Genomic DNA, 21340 nt, shown 5'->3' on the forward strand with positions numbered 1-21340 from the left:
ATCTAGGGCCAGTTCCTTGGTTAGCTGCTGGATGCCCTGGGACTGCTACTTCACTTGTTTTCTCAAACATTGAGTTTATTCCATAATAACTTTATTCCATTGAGTTTATTAACCTCACTTCAAGCATCTTACTGATTTTCAGTCATTTTACAACATTGGCATTGCATACCATATGGAGGCATATCACAGACTTTGTTGTACTTCAGCATCAAAAGCAACTTTTAGGCAAAAGAAGTCCATTCATTTTTTCAGAAGATTTCTGTGAACCCAGAAGTCCTTGTCAAGCCTGCCAACCCAGTTCACTTACTCACATCTCTTTCTGCATAATTCTTATCAATTCCAGCCAGAAGGGTAAATGTGATTCATGGGCTGAACCTGTCCCAGTTGGAGTCAATGGCTTGTACTGTTCAGTAGAAATTCAGATGCTGACCAGATCCTGGTTATTATTTTAGAAGCACACAATGATGTATTTGCATACAGAAAACTAGAAGTTCATATGGTCACTCCAGATTATCACTTAATGGCTATGCTGAATAACACATATTCTGGTACAAGAAAATAAATGAAGATAAATGTTGCTTTGTACATTGGAAGTGATCAGCTTCAGATCCACAATTTTCCCAAGACAAAGCAGATGCTCATGGAGCTTTGCAAAGCAGTTACCATGTTACTTCCAGTTGTAGAGCTGAGTCCACCTCTTTCAAGAAGCAGAACACAATGTTCCCTTTCAAGCAGAGCCACCCTGACTGCTGCAGATTTTCAGTAAATCTGTTAAGCACAGGGAAGTCAAGCTGTTTGGACTGCAGTGGTGGAGCATTGTGTAATGTTTTTAATGAGGTAAAATGTAGGTAAACAACATTATGAGTGACATTATACAGAGTGACTTGCAGAAAAATAGTATAACACAGTCCCCTAGGGGTATAGGTACTGTCCTCGAAGAGAAAATGAGTTCTTGCATCTGCAAGTTTGAGAATCACTTGCAGGGATAGGATTCATGGATAACCGTTCAGAAAGCATGGGAAAAGTGCTGAGGGGTCTTTTTGTATTAAATGTTGAGAGAAGTAAGGAAAAGTTCTTCCTAAAGACTTTGCAACTTTATTTCACATTCTAAATACACAGCATCTTGTAGTCCTAATGAGTCATTAGCATTCAGCATCTTTTTTTGTATTGTTGTGCAAGCAGTCATAAAACAGTGGTCTGTGCCACATAGTCTGTGCCTGATCATCCATTGAGTTGTGTTTGGAAGGGAAGAAAATAATGAGCAATTTAGGCTTTTCTGCCTTCTACTGTCAGTTAGCTTGACCATTTTATCTGTTCTATATAAAGCTGGGTACTTAATAAAAGCAGGGTAGGGAACTTAAAGAGCAATCTGAAGATGCTCATATGGTTGTGGAATTTTGTATAGCTCCCCTGACATTAACATAGGGATAATTATGACTTATCCTCTCCTCAACAGAACAGTTTGTATAAAAAAATTCTCAGTACTTCTGAATGTTCTCCTCATATTGCAGCTGTTATACAATGTTAGAAAATAAAGGAAGTGGTTCCCATGGTATTATTGTCTTATAAATTATTCTTCACACAAGGGTTTTCATGAAGACAGTTTCATTCAGGTAATGTGTGAAAGATGACTAAGAACTGGGTAATTCTTGCTTGGCTGCTTTTTCTCAATAAAGAACTATAACTCATGTTTAGAAATGTGTAAAAGTCTGAAAACTGTTAATTCTTTCCTCTCTGCTTCTTTTGGCACTGCCACTCCACCAGGAGGTTCCTATACTCTTCTTTATCCTGAAATGAGGAGGACAGGTAGCTTCAGACCAGCTTTGAGCATAAAGTTAACTGGCAGTCTGCAGTGTAAGGAGCACACTGATTCAGATTTTGTTTTTCATTAGTGGTGATGAAAAATGCAAATTCAGTATGGAAGGAAGGAAGGAAGGAAGGAAGGAAGGAAGGAAGGAAGGAAGGAAGGAAGGAAGGAAGGAAGGAAGGAAGGAAGGAAGGAAGGAAGGAACGAAGGAAGGAAGGAAGGAAGGAAGGAACTGGACAGAATTCATAGAATTACTCACAGAAAAATGCTGAAATAACTTTGCCAATTTGAAAATGTTACTGCAGCTACACTCATTAGTACTATCTTGGTCTGTAAGCTGGACAAATTAAGTACACAAGCTGGGAGTTTAGATCATTGTGCTCTTCTGAAACTGCCTGTATTACAAAAGATTTTTAGATGCAGAGAACTCAGATGTTAGAGTCTGCTCTCTCATCTGTTTCAAGTAGGCGTTATTGCTTTAATTATTTTTAAAACAGTAGTAATAAGATGAACCTATCTCTAAACAGGCTTGTTTGCTATCTAGTATCAAGGATTTTCAAACTGCCAAATTCAGCTTTGATTTAAAGCCTGAGCAGCCACCCTGATATCAGTAAAGGCAAAGTCAGTTTCTGCCAATTTCCACATAAATATGCAAATACCACTCAAAGCAGAATTTGGACCTACCAGGCATTTATTTGATGACAATCTCTTCCACAACTCAGGAAATGACAATGCCTTTACTTACTCAAGGGGTGTCTGGTAGATCCATCTTGCTTGTAAAAGAAAAACTAGAAAAAAAACCCCTACCAAAATCACATTAACAAAAAGTCAGTCCCCACTACTGACTGTAGTGATATCCTTGAAAGCTAATTTTTTTTTCTGGTGTTTAATCCCCTTAGTGTTCCCCTGACCTGGATCTCATTACAAGGCTGTGTCAGGTGTTCACAGTGATGATGTGACCAATTGCTGCTGTGTTTGGTCTGTTTCCTCCAGAATCTGACCTGAGCTTGTATATAAAATCCTTTATTTCTTGGCAGCTTGCTGACAAGTCAGCACTACTTGGTGTATTAATGTAATCCATGAGCGTTGCTCTTTAATCCCTATCTATCCTTGTTAGTCTTATTTGCTCCTTTAATCCCACATAATAAAGTGATTGTACCTAAATTAAAGGTGTTTCTTTCAAGCTTGTCTTGGTCAGGCAGGTGAACAAAACTTTCAGTCTTTAATAGTGTGTTCTGTAACACACTGTCCTGCTACTTTAAGAGTGTAGAATACCAAGGAGGGAGGGCTAAGACCATCAGAGCTAAGACACATTTAAACTTTCTAAAAATTTAAGATGGTAATTCTCTTACACAAGCAATGCTGAGCTGTTTATTGCCAGATTATAGTAAATAAAATTAATAACAGAGTGGAAAATTGGTGGACCACTAACCGAGATTAATTGCAGTCACTTTATTGTGGAAAAAAGATTATCCTAAATAGTGGTTCTAAAAATATGGACTACACAGAAACATGCACAATGTATGAGTTGATATTTACAACAGAAAAAAATCATTACCAAATTATGTAGGAAAAAAATGAATTAAAATACGTGGTCTAAAAGAAAAATTTATGGTTAAAAAAGACAATTGCAATCAGAAAATGGAAGATAACTTTGGCTTAAAGACAATATTGACACAGTAAGGATGCCAGGGCAGGATTTGTGAATAAAAAAAATTATATATAATGAAAAACAGGTAAGAAGCTATGGCTAGAAATTAATATGCAATCATGAAATGTAGAAGAAAAAGCTAAAGAATGTTAGCATCATAGATAAAATGAGAACTTGAAGATTATTAGAAAATAAATTCTTCTTAAGCCCACTGCTAAATGGGGATGATAAAGTTACTAGAAGTTTATTAAATATTTTTGTTAATTCATTGTAAGATGTACCATACTTTTTTTTTTCCCATCGTAAGAGGAAATGGAAATTATTTTCCAGTTCAATGTCAACAAAGGAGGGTATTAGACATCTACAAAAGAAAACGTTTGTGAAGCTTACAGTCCTATATAATTTATACCCAGAAACTGAGGAGCTGATCAGGTAGACCTCTTGTCTGTTGAAATTTAGTTTTAGCAAATCTTGGAACTCCACAGCTGTTCCAAGGGACAGGAAGATTTTTAATGCTGCAGCAATATTACAAAGACAGGAATGATGTCTCAAAGCAGTGTATCCTGGTTATCATGTTGTAAGTCACAGGTACAGAATCATAGAATGTCAGGTTGGAAGGGGCCCCAAGGATCATCTTGTCCAACCCTTCTAATATTATTGTTTATATGAGATGTCTCAGCACCCCGTTGAGCTGAGACTTAAAACTTTCCAGAGTGGGGGAATCCACCACTTCCCCTGGGAGACAATTCCAATGTCTGACTGTCCTCATAGTGAAAATTTTCCTCTTGCATCCAATTGGAATCTCACCAGGAGCAAATTGTCCCCGTTGCCCCTCGTCTTGTCCAGGTGACTCCTTGGAAATAGGGAGTCTCCATCTTCTTTGTAGCCACCTTTTAAGTACTGGAACATCATCATAAGGTCTCCCCTAAGCCTGAGAGATCTTACAAAGAGAATGGCTTTCTTACAGACAAGTTGCCACTGCAGTGACTGTCCAGGAGGCTGAGACCACAGCAGCACAGTCAGGCAGAGAGAGTTTTTGCAGATCATGTGAGAAGAGGAGAAGAAACAGGCAAAATTTTTTGTCTCTACTCTCTGTAAATGTTTTAGTGTTCCCAGCAGGGCAGCCCAAGTTCTGGCAGTCCTCTCCACGGAGGGACAAATCAGTCTCAAAGCAAAGGCCACTTTCTGAGCTTTTTATATTTCAGGTTTCTCAAAGCAGTGTTTCATGTTGCTCTTTCCATGTGTATGCCAGCAGAAAGGCTTCCTGACAGAAACTTCCTATGGAGTCTATAGCTGGCAGGAACCAGGAGTCATAACATATATGAACATAGTTCTTGGTCCCCTGCAGCCTGTCATTTCTAGCTTCCAAAGCCATCCCAGAAGAAAGAATTAAGATGAACTGTACTTCAGAATATTCTTGACTTGAGTTTTCCCATCAAAGGGCACTGATATTCATATAAAAACAATAAATACATTGCAAAATTAAATATTAAAAGCTTCTAGCTTGAGGTAAACTGTTCCAGCCACTCTATCTGTGAATATTTGAGGTTATTTGTAGAAAAGACACCTGTACTTCCCAAAGAGGGAGGAGAGGGACCAAGTATGAGCCATCAATTCATAAAAATGGAGTCATCAAATTCTTAAAAAAGAAAATGTGTTAAATTCTCACTTCCTATTCTCATGTGGATGAGATATATTTTATCTGCTGGATCGTGTTCTGCCTGGTACTTACTCAGAAATTCATGTGGCACAGAGGCTCTCTGTCATTTGCTGTGCTGCACCTACCAAGAGTCCCTAAGTCATCAGTTGTTATTGCCAAGAGTCATCATCAGTAAAAGACATAAGCTAAAATTATCTAAATAATCTAAAAGCCCTTAAACAGTCCAAATAAGCTATAGCCCAAGGCACACAGCTGAAAACCTGTTTTTTTAAATGCCTGAAGACAAGAAGGAAAGGTCTAATAAATAAGCCTTTGTCACCCCTCTTGAAACAGAACAATAAAAGACTCAACTAGAAAAATGGAAAGTGAGAATAACAAGGGACCTTTGGTCTCCTCCTGCTGCTGAGTAGAGGATGCTTCTCTCAGAGACTGAGGGGTCAGGAAGGTAACTACAATCCAGTAAGGATGGAAAGCCTTTCCCAACCCCTGCATCACCTGGAACCCCACCAGTGCTGATTTCACTCAGTAGGATGTTTCCTTTCTTTCCCACCACAGTTTCGAGTGCTTTTACTGAAATAGCAAACTCTAGTTTTGATCTGAAATGAACTTATCTTCTCAGTTGGAAGATAAGGGAGTCAGACTTTTTTCTCTTTATACAATGCCAGGGGATTCTTCAGTATTTATATGTTCCAAATTTTGTCAAAAACAGATGCCTGAAACTGTGAGTGCTGCAGGATCCTGGTGGAGCTGTGACAGGTTAGGTTAGTTACTCTAAATGTAGAATTACAGGTGAATAAATGAATATACTGTTAAAACTTTTTTTTTTTTCTATTTTCTCCACAGCAGAGTTGTTCTGTAGATGAGGCTCACAAATTGGAAGTGTTCCTTTCAGCATCAGCATCTCTGAATATCTTTACTGAATCAAATAGAACCTGCAACAGGAGGTGTTATGGATCACCCATACCAAATTCTAAATTAGTCCTCTCTCCTTTGGCTTCTTTTCCTTTATTGGTCATTCTCCCATTTCTCTCAAACTTGTTCTTTCCCAGTTTTCTTACATATGTCATAAAAATTCTTATCATTTTTCTCCATAGCTCTTATAACACAACACAGATTATTCTAGGCTATTTCCTTGTTATTTCTCTAATACATTATTCATTGTTCTGCTTTCAGGCAAAAAGCAGGTAGTGTATTAAAAATTATGAGAAACACAATAGCAAACAAAAGACAAAATAATCTGCATTGTGCCTCTTTGAGGTGCTCAGTACACTTCTGGGACTTCTATCTCAAGACTGGAAGAAGTACAGAGATGAGTGATAAGGATGATCAAAGGTATGAAATTGCTAAATAATAAATAGACAAGTGAGTAGATTGGCAGAGAGACACTGAGAGGGTAGAAAGGTCTATGAAAATAAGTGACTGGAAAAGACAATTATAAATTGCTATTATAGGCTGTATCATCCTGTACAAAACCAAGAGAACTTGAAATGAAACTAGCAGATGACTTGATAAAAGCAAACAAAAGAGGTGAATTTTCAGGTAATATTAAGTTGAGCTGTGGAAATATTCACTGCAGAAAGTTATAGATGCTACAGAGTCACATAATTCAAAAACTGACTGGACAAATACATGAAATAAAACTTCAGCCAAAGTAAAGTGCAGATGTATTGTGTTATATGCAATGGTACTGCATTTTTTTTTTAAAGTTGTTTATTTGGGTTCTGGGTGTCCTGTTACTCTTATGGTGAAGTTTTTTTCATATCTTCAAGTTAAACCTCAAGTTTGTGGCCACTGGGCCTTGTTCTCTCACTGGACAAAACTGAAAAGAGTCTGGTCCCATCCTTTTACATATTTGTAAGCATTGATGAGATCTCCCTTCAGTCTCCGCCAGGCTGAACAGACCCAGCTCCCTCAGCCTTTCCTTGCATGGTTGATTTTTCCCTACTTATCTTAGTGCTCTGCATTCTCTCCAGTAGTTCCTTGTCCTTCATGGACTGGGGAGTCCAGAACTGGATGTAGTATTCCAGGTGGGACCTTACCAGGGCAGAGTAGAGGGGGAGGAGAACCTCCCTCCATCTGGGTGCCACGCTGTATTGAGCAGTATACAACAAATATTTTAGATATCCATTATGTACACCACAATTGCATTAATCAATTGCAAGTTACAGCTGTACATAGTGACATTATCTCTGACTCAGGAAGTCCCCAGATGATGCTTTGTTGGATTGCTTTCATGAGAGCATTTGGACGAAGGACTGTGGTGAGTGGACAGTTCTTACTGCCCTTATCAAGCATGCTAACCACTGTTTTCCTGGGGACTGTTGTTGCTGTTGGTTTCTTCTGCCTTTTTTTAACTTTCTGTTCCCCTCAAGAGAAGATAATCTTACTGAACTGAGTGCCAGAAACCACTGTCTGGAGTCTTTCACCAGAGGTTTTATAACCATCCATTCCTGCTTCCTTTGAAGTCTGGCTGCTGCCATGGGCACAGGATTGGCAGCTCCACTCCACTGGATGGTGCTTTTGTCAGTGCTTGAGAAAAAGGAATAAAAAAGGTGCTGGGGTTTTAGAGTCTCATCTATCACTGCCCTTCTATTCTGACTTGGTGATTTCCAGAAGCACCACTCTGAGGACCAGATGTTGAAGAGTTGCAGTTAGTGATAGTCCTGGGAAATGGAAAGTCCTTGTCAAGAGGACCATAGCTAAACAGCAACTTCTGTGGCCAAATGTGCCACATATCATATGCTGCCTCTAAAAGAGCACATCCCGACACAAGTACTTCACAGACTGGAATTCACATCTACTAAGAGTCTGAATCACCCAGAAAATATGCAAACTGGCTTCAGCATCCTCATCAGCCTCAGAGGATGCAAGCCATCTACACTTCCTTCCAACAGTGTATTGCCACCCAGGCTGTACATATGACAGGGACAGGGTACCCACAGTACCTCCCTCCAAGTGGAATCTCTAAGGATCCAGGAAGGCAAGTACAGTGAGGTCGAGAGGTGAGTCCCCAGAGAGACACTAAGTCTCACAGCTGAGAAGTTTATGAGGTTAAGTTATAAGGAAACTGGGCTCCTGCCTCCTGTGCTCACACAGCTTACAGAATCTCTGAATAAAACCAGAAGTTATCCTGTGAACAGGAACCACAACCACCAGCTCCCCAAACTCCACAGCATACTTTGTCTATCCCATGCCATGTGTAAAGTGATCCTTGCCAGTCAGTGCCAAATTCTGGTATGGTGTCTGTCACTGTCTGGGAATTTGCATTAAGAAATCCTAGACATTGAGATCCCCAGAGGACAGCACATTGAGCAAAAAGCCCAACAAACAACCCATGCTTAAGTGCAAGATTCTGGAAAAATGTTGGGATAAAAGCTGTAGGCACCTCCAGATGATGTTGCTGTTGGAGTTGGTTGGGGCTTTGTGATGGCTCTTTGACAGGAATTGCAAGCTCATTCACCTTTAGATTCAAAAGCAAGTAAACACATGTCCCAAGATATTCTTGAAAGAGATTGTTGTGAGCTGTCTGGCCCAGATCCCTAGCAATGGAGAATTTGAAGGGTTTTTGGTGGTCTGTGTGGAGAGAGAATTGTCTCAGCCCTAGGCCTCTTGCTGTGCTGTGTGTATGAGCTATTTCAACAGAGGAAAAATATGGATTTATAAGGAGTCTTAAGTTGCCTCTTGCAAATATAGGTGATTATTCCAAATTAGGAAGGAAGTAGCTCAAAAAAAGGAGTTGTAGGAAACTTGCAATAATTTTGCTGTACCATTAATGCCTGTTAAAGTACCTGCTTAAGTAAGACCACATTTCCTTATTAATGATTGCTCAGGGAGATGACCAATATCATGGTAAAGATCAAATAGCAGCAAGGAGTCCAATTCAGAGGAATGTGAGCAACAATTATCGGACTCAATGTTCTTCAACAGATGTAAGGATGCAGACAGCTTCATCTCAACACTCTGCTTGGCTGTCATTACCACACCACCATGCACGAGTATGTGGTCACCCAGCACTGTTCGACTAATGGAACCATAAGGATTTTTTCTCTAACAGAGCTGCTGGTGTGTTCCCTGCCAGCTTGCACACTTGTTCAGCAGCACAGACACAAATTGTGATGATGAGGATGACGTTAGACATCAATGGGGAGAGACCAAAATGTCCTTCAACTTCAGAAAGTTCCTCATCAGCTGAATGCAACCTTCAAGGCTTTGATTCATGCCACGGGTTCTGCTTGAGCAGCAGTTTTTTATGCTGCTTGGCACTGGGTTTCAGAGGCATTTCATTGGCACTCTCTTTTAGGCCACACCAGCTGTGTGATCAAGTGCTCTGAAAAGTTCAGTGATTACACTGCTGCAGGCTTTCAAGGAACCAAGCCATCAGGAACAATTTATAGCCCAGCTCTCTTTGCTGCCAAGTTTTGCCCCTGATAACATTCAGGATCCCTGACGGCCTGGCCTGAGACCGTGTTAGTGAGTAAACTTTTGAAAAATCAATGTTTTATAAAAATCCATTTAACTGATAACCCACCCAGTCACCTTCCAAGCTTCCTTGACTGTTCTGCATCTCTCATTCTGATTCAAAGTGGATTTTGTTCTTCAGGAGTACACAGCAATTCCCAGTGGTGATTGTTACTGATAGCTTATAGCAGAGCTCAGCTGGCTTGCTCCTGGATTTCTAATCATCTTAGCAGTGATAGAACTCCTGTTGGAGAATTGCTCTGAGCCTATTTCATGTTCAAAACTACACAAGCAAGAACCCCATCTCCCCCCCCAAAAAAAACCCCCAAAAAACCCACAACAAACAAACAAAAAACCAAACCCAAAACCAAATAACAAACAAGCTAAAAATAAAAAATCTTTGTCACAAAATAAAATAAAAACAGGTGACTACTTTTCACCTCTGGGGCATGTCTTCTAGTCCTTGGGAGTTAGCAGGAGTGAGTGCAGGAACAAGCTGCCACAAGGCAGGTTTACACCTCTCAGGAGGTATTCTGCTGGGAGAGCCTGAGAGAAAGTTTCCACCCCACAGCATCCATGAGGTAGCTCAACCTGTACTCACCAAGGCACAAACCACTTGGCTCCTAGCCACAGTTTAATGAACAGTTGCTACAGGATGATTAGTACTTTGGAAAATCACAGCTTCCCTCACCTGTTAATAAGCTGGTTGTGTGGCTGCAGTCAAAGTATCATAGAGGTGGTCTCCACAGGATTCTTAAATGTGGTAAGCAGAAGTCAGCAGTGTTTTGTTGTGGTTTTGGACTTGTATTTATCAGATTCAATTCCTTTTCTGCAGTGGTCACAGATTTCCTGGTGACCTTTAGCAAGTTGCTTTGGCTGAAGTCCTCAGATAATTAGTCCCACATTTCCACTGAATTAAATATTAATCATCTTTGAGGATCTAAGGTTAATCCTTCATTTCTTCAATTGAGGAACAAAGGCAGGAAGCAATAACAGTTCTTTTTACACTTTTTGCCAATACAGCCTGCAGTCTTCTTGGGTATAAACCAAGAATTACTGCAGTGACCACAATGTAGTACCTAGCTTTGAAGTAGGTGTTTCTGTGGGTTTTTTGTTCCCCAAAGTGATAGCTTCATGTTAAGGGAGCTTGCTATGATATTTTGTAGAGATATGAAGTGTTTTTCTCATCTGATGAGTATCACTTTGAAACCAAACCAACTCATTTAAAATTGGTAAAAAGTGCCAGCTACTGATTGTCACATTCACATGTTTATTCAGCTGTTCTCCCAAGAAGAGATACTGGCCACATTTGGTCAGCATTCAGTGTGGAATAGAGCTCTCTGTGACACTGATTTTGGATGTTCATGACTAAAATAATGAACTTATATCTCCTAAACTTGGATGTGTAGCTGCTCTGAAAGAATCTAACCTTATTTTCATTCTAGCCATAGTGTGGATACCTCAGACAATTTAACATTTGTAAATCAGTGAGAAGATTAATTTAAGACCTGAACTGGATGAACTTTTTCTGTATGTACACTCTGTAATAAGCCACAAATCTGCATTTCAACATGACAAATTGATTTTATTCATGATAATTATCTATATAGGGCTGACACACTTTCTGAGTTGGTTTCATCTTTTCCTGAAAAGGCACTAACCCTTTGTGAAATAAAAGTGCTGAATGGGATGTAAAAGTCCTTCCACAGGAGAAGACAGCTTCTTCATGGTTTCTTTCTATGCAGTCCTCTGCAGTCAATGATCTTCATTCTCTTCTTAAGGTTTGCTTTGCATTTTTTGCAGTGAGCAGATTGGAGATGTTGGAAGATTATCTGTGAAAATGGAAAAGACAATGGTTGGGACGTTTCTACATGCCACTTCAGTCTTCCCTGTTATCAACAGAGTGAATAGGTTTATTAATTAGCTAATTAAATAGCTAAAAAATCTGCCCATTGTGCATGGCCTCACATTGCCTGTGTTTCCCCACTGGTAGTAAAGACAGCCCTGGGTGTTCTGAAGTAGAAGCCTAGTGGACAAAGTAAGGAAGACAAGACCCCAAAAAGCTTTAAGTTACAGAGACTGGGACTTTTTTCTATCATCCAACACAGTTTTTGTTGCCTCTAAACCCTCTCATGACTCCTGGCAGTGCAGTGCACTACCTATTCCTTTCTCATTCTGGTTTTTTGCTACTCTCAACCCCACTCCTCCCTAGGTGGGCTCCAAATTGCACTTTAGATGATGAAGGGAAGGGCATATTATAAGAAATTGCTGCTTTTTTGAGCCCCTGTGTTGTGGAGAGATAACCATGTTTCTCCAGATAATTCTCTTTTTACTTTCAAAGATGGGAAAGCAATATGCCCAACACACAGAAATTATGCACAGAAAATGGCAAATGTTTTTTTTCCCTTGTAACTGCAGAGAAGGGAGACAGAAGGTTCTTACTGTAGATGCATTGATTGCACTGTGCTAGTGTCCTGACATGAGGTCTGTCAGAAAATATTCATCTTCTAGGGGAATCTGCCTTCTTCATTAAGCAAATGAATACAGTTTTTAATTGGCATGGAGGTGTATTGAATGTAGAAACACATAACTAAGGCTTCCTATTTTTCACTATTGTATAGCCCAGTTTCTAAAAACAGATGTTATCAAGGTGACAAGTGATATAATTAATCACTGGGTGATTGTGAATTCAAGCGGTTGGCAGGGTGAAAACCAGAGGTGTATGTGTGCTATCTTTCAGGTATTTCTGGGTGTTACACTTGGCTCACCTGTTGTGATCCCTCTTTTCCAATAGCCAGCTGGTTACACTGGGCTGTTGGATCAGCTGCAGGACCCTACCTGAAAGGGTCCTTGATATTGACTGTGGCAGAAGCAGCTTAGGTTTCTGAGCTGTCCTAACACCAGCTGCCTGCGTAATCCCACCTTGTACATCATTTCTACATCTTGGAACATCAGAGGAGGTACAGGTCACGGACATATGTGTCCAGTAACTTTATGGGTTTATGTCATCAATCTTATGTGATAGGTTATGATAATAATAGGCTGTAATAACAATGTTCAGCAGGGAACTGGCCTGACAGAAAGGTGAAGAAGAGCAGGGAGTCCCTGTGGATCAGCAAGACAGGCAGGAGCAGGAGCAGAGCTGTGCTGCAGGGGAAGAGGGGCCAAGAGAGAGGATGACAACAGGACAGGGAGGGACAACAGCCCTGTTCCACAATACCTGGCTGAGGAGAGCAGAACAGGACTTGGGATGGTATCTGCATTCTGCCAAGAGCCCAGACTACTGGACAAGTCCATAGTAACAGGGCAGGGCCTGAGGAAGTTAAAGTCCATGGCTCATGGCCAGGTCAGTGCACTGACAGGGATATGCATGGCTGCAGCAATGCTCTAGGATGGACCAAGGCAAAGAGCCCCAGCCAAGCAAAGAGGTTCTTTGCAAATCTTTCTCTCTTAGCCATCCAAGGCTGTGCAGCTCTCTGGTATCAAAGCTGGCCATGAGCACAGGCAGCCAAACTCCTGGGAGCAAGGCAAAGGTGCTGGTGCATTTAGGACTCACATGTGGGTGCTGCATAGGAGAGAGAAGCCAAAACTGTTCTCTTCAGCAGCACAATGTTAGACAGACTTGGCCATGGTATTTAATTTCACATCTGGATTTTGATGCTGAAATCAATGAAAACCAACTGGAAGAGCTGGAAGAGCTATTTTCCAAATACCACAGCTGATTCTATCTACCAGAATTAAAGAGAAATACTTAATCGTGATTCTCTGCCAGATGCAATACTAGGTTACATAGCTTATACAACAGCAGAAGTATTCCTTGGACAGAGGGGATATCTCTTTTGGGACAGACGACCTATCTTTGTCTGAGGAGCACTGGTAACTGCTTTCAATGAGGCTGACAAAGTGTAAACTTGCAGGAGTTTCTGGCCAGCTTGTACTCAACCAGTCAGTAATACAGCCAGCTTAATTTTCCATGACCTGGCAATCAATTCACCAATTTGTTTGCATATACCACCATGACTTATAGAAGCAGTACTACAATGTATGCATTAATTATAGACCTTCTTAGTCAAAGAGCATGCATGTAAGGCTGTGGCTTCATGATGCTTTAAGGAGCTGCCATCTTTCTCATCTGTGCCACCAGGCAGGTCCCCTACAGTTGTGCTGGCAGGATATGTGTTTGTAAGGATATGCAGTGAATGATAAGGAACTAGATTGAGCTCAAAATAAATTCAAAAACACACATCTTTGTTCAGTTGCCTTGTCTAGTCCATTGGTAAAACTGGGGGAGTGAGCCTCCAGCTGTGGGGAAAGCAGGACCTGAGGGAGAACAGCATCTGACTTGTGAAGTACTTCAGTCAATAGTCACATCTGATATTCTTCTGATGGAAAACCACTTTTACCTTTTTGGCTGTAGAAATACTGAGTAAAGGCATCAGGATTTAACTCAGAAGACTTCTGAAAGAGACATTAAAAGTCCATGAAAGCAGAGGTTCTCTCAGGAAATTAATTCTCATCAGAGAGCTGTTTTGTTGCTTTGATCACTTTGTCCATGCAGTCTCCTTTGTGAAATAATAATACATTTCAATGCTAATTTATTCTGATATAAGATAGAGTGACTTTGGACTTAATTTTTGTTGATGATACCCTATGAATTTTTGGATGAAAATCAAAGAACTTTGGTATCCTGCTCTGTAATCTGAGTGATGTAAATACTATGATGCCTGTTCTGAATGTTTGGGTTTTTATAAATAAAAATTTGACATTTTCATGAGTGACCACTCTGTACTGAAAGTTTTATTACTCAGCGTTTTTTCCTGGAAGTGGTTTAATGAAACAGGGCTTATCAGCCTATTACCTATTTCATTACTGAAGGACAGGATATTCCATGTCAAGATGGAATGTCAAGATGTTTCGTTCTTAGTTGTGGCAAGTCAGCATGAAATCCACAACAGGAAACAGTTTGGACCAAAGAATTTAAAGGCATACATAGGGACTTCTAAAATTTTTTTTCTTCAAAAGGAAGCATTACAAAGTAATGAAAACTGAAAGGAGCAAGATTTCAGATGCATGCCTTACAAATGGCAATCCCAAAGTTGCTTGAACCTTAAGACATAGTGTAGTACATTGAACTGGCAATTTGTTAAATACCTCACCACATCCTCCTCAAAGGAACTGGCACAGTCTCATGGGGCTTTCCTGGATGTAAATCTATTTAGAACCTCTATGCCACACTTAGTAACCTATTAAAAAGATACCTTGCCAGTCTTTGGTAACCTCCTTTCTCCTTAAATATCTAAACACAAAGAAGCTGTGTTTCATGCTCTGAAAATCCAAAAATTTGCTTTAAAAACCCCCACATAATTAATATTTGAGGCCTCAGCTTCAAAGGTTTCTCCTGGTTTCTGTTAGCTGCGTGCCTGGATCTTGCACCATGCCCATGCTGGATCAGAGGATATGTTGAGGCTCTTGGTGAACTTGAAGTTTTTCTTACACTGAATTACCTCCCCAGTAATTTTAATGGCAAACAGAAAGTTAAAAACCGAGCAACAAAGAGTCAGTAATAAAATGCCAAGAATTGTATTTTGAGTAGCCTTGGTACTGTCATTTCCTTAACAGAAGGTGGCAACTTCCCACCCAAAGGAAGTGTTGACAACCTTCATCATCCATTTCTTCCCCACTAGCCCATAAGTAACTACACTTCAGAGCCAGGTTTCTCATACCTGTTCAAAATGCAGTTGATAAAAGTTATTATTTTGGAGTTTAAACTGTTAAAGTTCTGAGCATTTGCCATTGGATGGGGGCTTCTGTAAGAACCTTTGTCCCTTGCAAGGGATGAAACAGGTGGGTTACAACCTTGCAGCAAATGGTTAAGGGGTACTAAAGATAAGAGGAATAGTGGGTTTTTTTATATATAAATTCTTTCATTAGTCTCTTCTCAGTGGGAAGAGTGGAAGGACAGGCTTCACTGTTAAGAAAGCCAGTGGAGCAAATTTTTTTTATTTCTTGCTTTCTTGCTTTATTTCTTTGCTTTGAACTGTCTTCTCCACAAAGGAGCTAAAATGACTGTACCTCCTGTGTGTTTATCACCACAGAGAACAAAATAGCTGGCATTAAAAGAAACAGGTAAATAAATCAGTTTAGCAAAAATGCACATACTGACGCTCTGAATAGAACAATTTAGTCTCTTTCTATAAGACATCTGCCATCTTCTATTACAGAAGAACATTACTTAATTTTATTCCTTTTTTAAAATTTATAATTCATTAAAATTTAAATCACCTTTTCCCTAAACCCTTGAGACTCTTTGCACTAGCAGGAGAATAGACAGGTTTTTGCTAAAGCCCCTAATTCTATAATTAATCACTCACTGAGGATTTACCAGCAAAGTGCTGGTGCTCTACCTGCCATCACTATGGCTTCATTAATTTTACAGAATATATCAGAGTACATTAGTCTGATGTATTGTCAAAAATAATTATAGTGTAGTTATGCTCTGGAAAGCAGATATGTAAAAATGACACCTTCTTACTTAAGAGATCACTTCCTGTGCACATAGTCAGATCTGCCTATTTTATAACAGAAATACTCTTTTTTTGGTGTTCAGCTCTAAAAGTACCTTATATGCATAATGTCATTAACACTGAATGTGTTGAATCCCTCAAGGGCATTCACAACTCAGTGATCACCAAACCTGGCAGCATGGAGCTGGGCACAGATGTTGGAAAAGCACAGTTGGAAGATTTTAGGGCTGACAGGTCTGGAATGAATTCACAGCTTGCCTTTCAATAGCCATCAAAACAGACATAACAAGGAGAGAAGCGGGTCAGAGTTTTAGAAGGCAGCAGCCCTTGCAGGGCTGGCAGAACACATCTCTTACTGATAAAGGGAATATGTCTGATCTGAAAGTAATTAAGATGTAACAAACATGAAACCCCAGAATGTGGTTTTACATCACTCTTCATTTTCAAACAGCAACACAAAATTAAGCTGTAGTTGTCCAGGGTTGCATTTTATTGTGCAAGAGCCTTGTTTCGGTGGGCCTACTCTCTTAGTATGTCTTTATTAATTCATACAACCTTATAATTATCAGTGTGTCATCAACTCCATCATGGATATAATTCAATCTTTCTTATTAGGATTGGATTAGAGACCGATTTCAACTTAAACAAATACGAGAATATATGGTAGCTTGGTGTTAAAATGAAGAGTGATGATGCAATTATATAGAAATCAGTCCTTCTCTTCTGAAAAAATTTAGGGACTGGACAACTCTCATGAATCAAGAAACTGTGTCACTTCAGGTGACATTTTTACTGAGCATCTTCAGACATGTCACAAGGAGCCACTAATGAGTCTTTCTATGCCTACTAGCTGTAGAAAGTGGGACAGGATAGGAAGCTGAACCTTTCCTCACTTCTGCCTTACTTACCTGCAGATTACTTGCCTAAATCCCAGTTGGCAGGACAATATTTTTGTGCTTGATCCAGTGGCCTTGCAAGAGGTGAGACAGGCCAACATTTGTTCATAGGAGGAAGTTCTGTCCTGCTTCTTGCCTTCACCCTAAGCTCAGAGCTCAGAGCTGCTGCCAAGGTCCAGTTTGGATCCAGTTTCCACTCAGCAGCTGCTTGAGCATGATGCATGTGTGCTTTGTAACATGCTTGGTTTTCCATACACTTTTCTCAATACACCTGAAGTTATCCTTCAGTGCATGCTCAAAAGCACTTTAGTTTTGTGGTGTTTATCTGCTAGATTCCTGACTCCTACATCCAGTTGGGAACTCTAAATCAAGTCATTTTTCATACTCCTCTCAGAAAAAATCCTACACAAAATGCTCTTTTCTGAAACAGGAAGAGAAAGCAAATTTATCTTTTTATAAACTGCTCTAACCCTCTTCACACTTACCCAGCAAGTGACATGCTTCAGTTCAGATCTTCCCCACACCTGAGTCAGGACTGCAGAACAAAACCATCTGTATGTTGGATAAATTAATTGCCTGATCACCTGTTGTTCTACGTTACTAGGAGTGCAAGTGCTGTGCCTATGTATCTGAAGTTATCTGGGATGGATCTGGATTTTTTGGAAGACAAAGTCATTGTGGATTTCCTATACAGTCATTGGAGAACATGAAATAATGGAATTTTTCTTTGTGGGGAAGCAACATGAGATCTCAGGGTATCTTCTGGAGCATTCCTCCTTTTCAGTCATGTTGCAAAAAATTGCTCCTGCTTTAGGACAGCCCTCAGGCCATGCCTCTATTACAGCCCCTGCAGAAGGCATCCTGCAGGGATGCCATCCTCTTGGGAAGAATATTTAGTGGCATTTACTTAGGCTTGGTTTTTTATCCATACTCATGGGTGATGGTGAATGGAATGTTGCTGGAGTCAGAAAGAAACTTTTTTGGTAGTGGTAATTCCCCCCACACTGGGAAAGTATGAGTTTCATGCACTAGCATTTTTATTAAATAATCCTTATTTTTCCCTAATATTGCACCAAGCTCAGTAAGACATATAATGCAAATACTGACATTCATCTGTCAGCTCAGGTTATCAATATATTTTGTGCTTGTCCACAAAGTCCCAGGATTTGAGTAGCTTCTGCCTGATTTTTTGCTATAAATTCCAATATGGGTCCCAGGGAGAACTCTGTGATATGTAGAGGCCCACCCGTGGCACATACACCTCTGGTATATTTGCCCTGAATGCTGAAAATTTACTTTGGGGAAAAATGCAGCTGCAGAGAAGCAATTATTTAGCTGCAGGTAGATATAGCTGACTCTATAAAGAGTCTCTAATTTGCAATTCTGAGCATATCCTGGCTCTGTGTGAAATAACCCCCTTGCAGAGAAAAATCCTTAGACTAACACACCCGGAACCCTATGCTGCCATTTTTACAGCATACCCAAAAATAATTACAGCAGTGCTTGCTATAAATTTTAAAATTATCATTGCTCAATATTAGCACTGCAGAATACATCCTGGAAGGCAGTCCCTCTTTCTTACTTTTTGCATTTACATTCCTGGAGCTTAAGTGCTAGCAAAAAAGCAATTAGATTTTTAATTCTGGTTATTTTTAGAGAGGTGAATCTGCTTTCATTTTATATTTCCAATAAAGGGAATTGTGCTATGCTATGCCTTGGGGTAGACAAGTAGGAAGACACACTCAGACTCTTTGTAGATTTTTCTTTTAAATGGTGTACCTACAATTAATTGCATGCATCTCAGCAGCCCAGTTCTGGCAGAGGTGCTGTGTTGAAAAATCCACCATTCCATTGTCATCATTACCTTCATCCACCCAACAGAGTTTACATTGTCCCTAGGACATATCTGAAAGTAAGTGGTGTAAGAACTGGGTCACATAATAGAAGTCCATTGATCCTAGCATCTTATTTTCAGCAGCAGCCTTAAGTAGATACCTAAGGGAGGAATATAGAATTAGGACAACTAGATGTAATTCCTTCTCATAGTCTCTCAACTGCAAACCAGTTTCAGGTGTCAGGCCTCCTAAGCCATATGTTGTTTCTATTTATTTAGAAACATTAAACACAAACTTTTAGCAAACAACTCTTTGCACAAGGGACCAACTTCTCTCCTTGGTCTTCTGTGTGGCTCCTACTTTCTTCATTTGCAAAACAGAACTAACCACTGATCCCCATCCATTCTCTCCATGAACAAATATGTTTATGCACTCGTTCTTTTTCAGCCTGAAGAATCTTACATGCTCCATATAAATGCCATTTCATACCTCTGAATATCCTACTGTCTTCTTCCTGCCCTTCTAAAACCTTTCAGTGAGGAAGGGAGCAGAGCTGCATGTAGTTTTCATAATACAGGAACAGTGTGGATTTGTACAGTGGCACAAGGATACTTCTTCCTGATTTGTCTTTTTTGCTTGACCGCAGCTGAGAACTAGGATGGGGCTGTTATTTTCATGGCACTCTCCATTATAGCTCCAGGAACTTAATCTTGAATGGGGTTGAGCAGTTGAGAAACCACTGAATACATTTTTTAAAGTGCATCCTTTATATTTACCTAGAGTAAACTTTATCTGCTTTCCTATCCTGCCCACTCACTCACTTTTATAGGTTGTCCTTTTTTCTTCATTGTTGACTTCAATGTTACTACCCCAAGTAACTTACTTTATTCAGAAATATCACAACAGCTTGTTAACAACCTCCTCTTCCCTCTCATTCATAAATTACGTCAAATAGCAAAAAGATCCCATCCCCTCCCATCTGTAAAGTGAACACTTGCTCCTCCGTTCTGTTTCCTATTTCTTTACCATTTACTCATCCACAGAAGGACTGTTCTGCTTGCTCCATAGCTGCTTAGTTTCCTAAATGATCTGTGGCAATGGGATTAATCAAAAGGCATTTGGAAATTGAAGTAGACAGGGTGATACTGATCACTTCTGTCTGAGTTCAACCCCTCAGACAACTTGTTCATAAGGCAGAATTTTTCTTCACAAAAAATGGAGTCTTCTCAAACCATTTTTATCCACTGATTCTAACCTTCATTATACTTTCAATTAATGTGCCTGGTAGAGGCATCAAGATTACAGACCTAGAGCTCCTCAGAGCTCCCCTGGAGTCCTTTTCAAAACTGGCATCACACCAATTTGCCACCCTCCAGTTTGCTGGGATCAAGAAAACCCAGCACAGCTGCTTCCCAGACTACTGAGATTTATTTATTCATAGAAACATAACAAGCAGAGAAAACAAGATTAAAATAAACAGAGCCTATATTCTAGCCTTTCCTTGGCAGATCAGTTTTTTTCTGAAACTGAAGTTCCTCCAACACTTGCCCAAGGAAAGTATTATACTTTTTCAGTGTCTCTATTGGTTTTCCTGCAAGCAATTGCTTGCTCTTTCTTCAGAAAAGTCTTGTAACTTTTCAGTCCCAATGATTATTAAATTTTCTGGCTTGATAACACTGCTATTTGACTTGGTTTGGATTCTTGACCTTCCCATTTTGCAGGCAATAGCTGGATGGTTTCTCTCAGTCATTTTCCCCACTTCCACATTTGGGGCTGTCCCTGCCTGCAGTTACAGACCAAGCCAGTGTTTGATGCACTGTGCTACAGATAAATAGCTGAGCAAAATATTCCTCATGCATCCCCCTTGGGCTCAGTCCTGTCTTGAGATGGAGCTCTGGACAATAACTTTGGGTGGCTTGAGAAGGTCCAGCATGGGCCATGAGGTGAAGCAGGGAGGGCCAAGAGACAGAGTCTGAGCAGCTGGCACAGGGGGGAAGGAAGCCAGCAGCAAGTAAAGCATCCATGAGCCCCTGTTAGTTCCTGTAGATGAATGAAGGAGTCTAAAACCAAGCTTGGGGTGCCAGAGGATCAAAAGGTTTCAGAGTACAACATTCCCATGATGTGGGCTAGTTCTGGTGTGCCATGCTTCTAATAGGAAGAGACACAGGTTTATTAAGGTCAGGTGCAGCTGCTGTTTCCCCTGAAGTTGGAGCAGATCTCTCTACTACTCTAAACACCCATTCAGACTGCTAAAGAGGTTTCAGTGGAGTTTGACAGCCTGCAATCTTTGTGATTAATGGATCATGGCACATCAACAGCAAGGGCAAGTGTGGAAGCAAATGATACCTCGGCTTCCTGCTCTTTGCTCCCTCTGCTAGGCTGTAACAAGACTGATGGATGGTAAATGGCATCTGTAGGGTATAACTTATCAACAGTTTAGCAACCCAGTGTGTTGAGTCACATTTGGTTTTCTTTGTATAATTATCAGAAGCTACAATGTACAACCTTT

At 40.2% G+C, this 21340-nt stretch overlaps 1 protein-coding gene across 7 annotated transcripts in view; it reads right to left on the minus strand.

Annotated features, from left to right (window-relative positions):
- Positions 1-11174: 11174 nt before the first annotated feature.
- Positions 11175-21340, minus strand: part of SERTM1 (serine rich and transmembrane domain containing 1) — a 45729-nt gene continuing 35563 nt past the window's right edge. For 3 of the 7 annotated variants that reach the window (XR_003988709.1, XR_003988700.1, XR_003988713.1), the window contains one exon: positions 11175-11408. The gene's annotated coding sequence lies outside the window, so the exon portion shown is untranslated. Of the gene's footprint in view, positions 11409-18722; positions 18734-18930; positions 18992-20484; positions 20980-21340 lie in introns of those variants that run through there. The other 4 variants (XR_003988718.1, XR_003988715.1, XR_003988705.1 and 1 more) reach the window with 4 other exon arrangements.

This window comes from Calypte anna, chromosome 1 (genome assembly GCF_003957555.1).
Source record: "Calypte anna isolate BGI_N300 chromosome 1, bCalAnn1_v1.p, whole genome shotgun sequence".
Taxonomy (NCBI): Eukaryota; Metazoa; Chordata; class Aves; order Apodiformes; family Trochilidae; genus Calypte; species Calypte anna.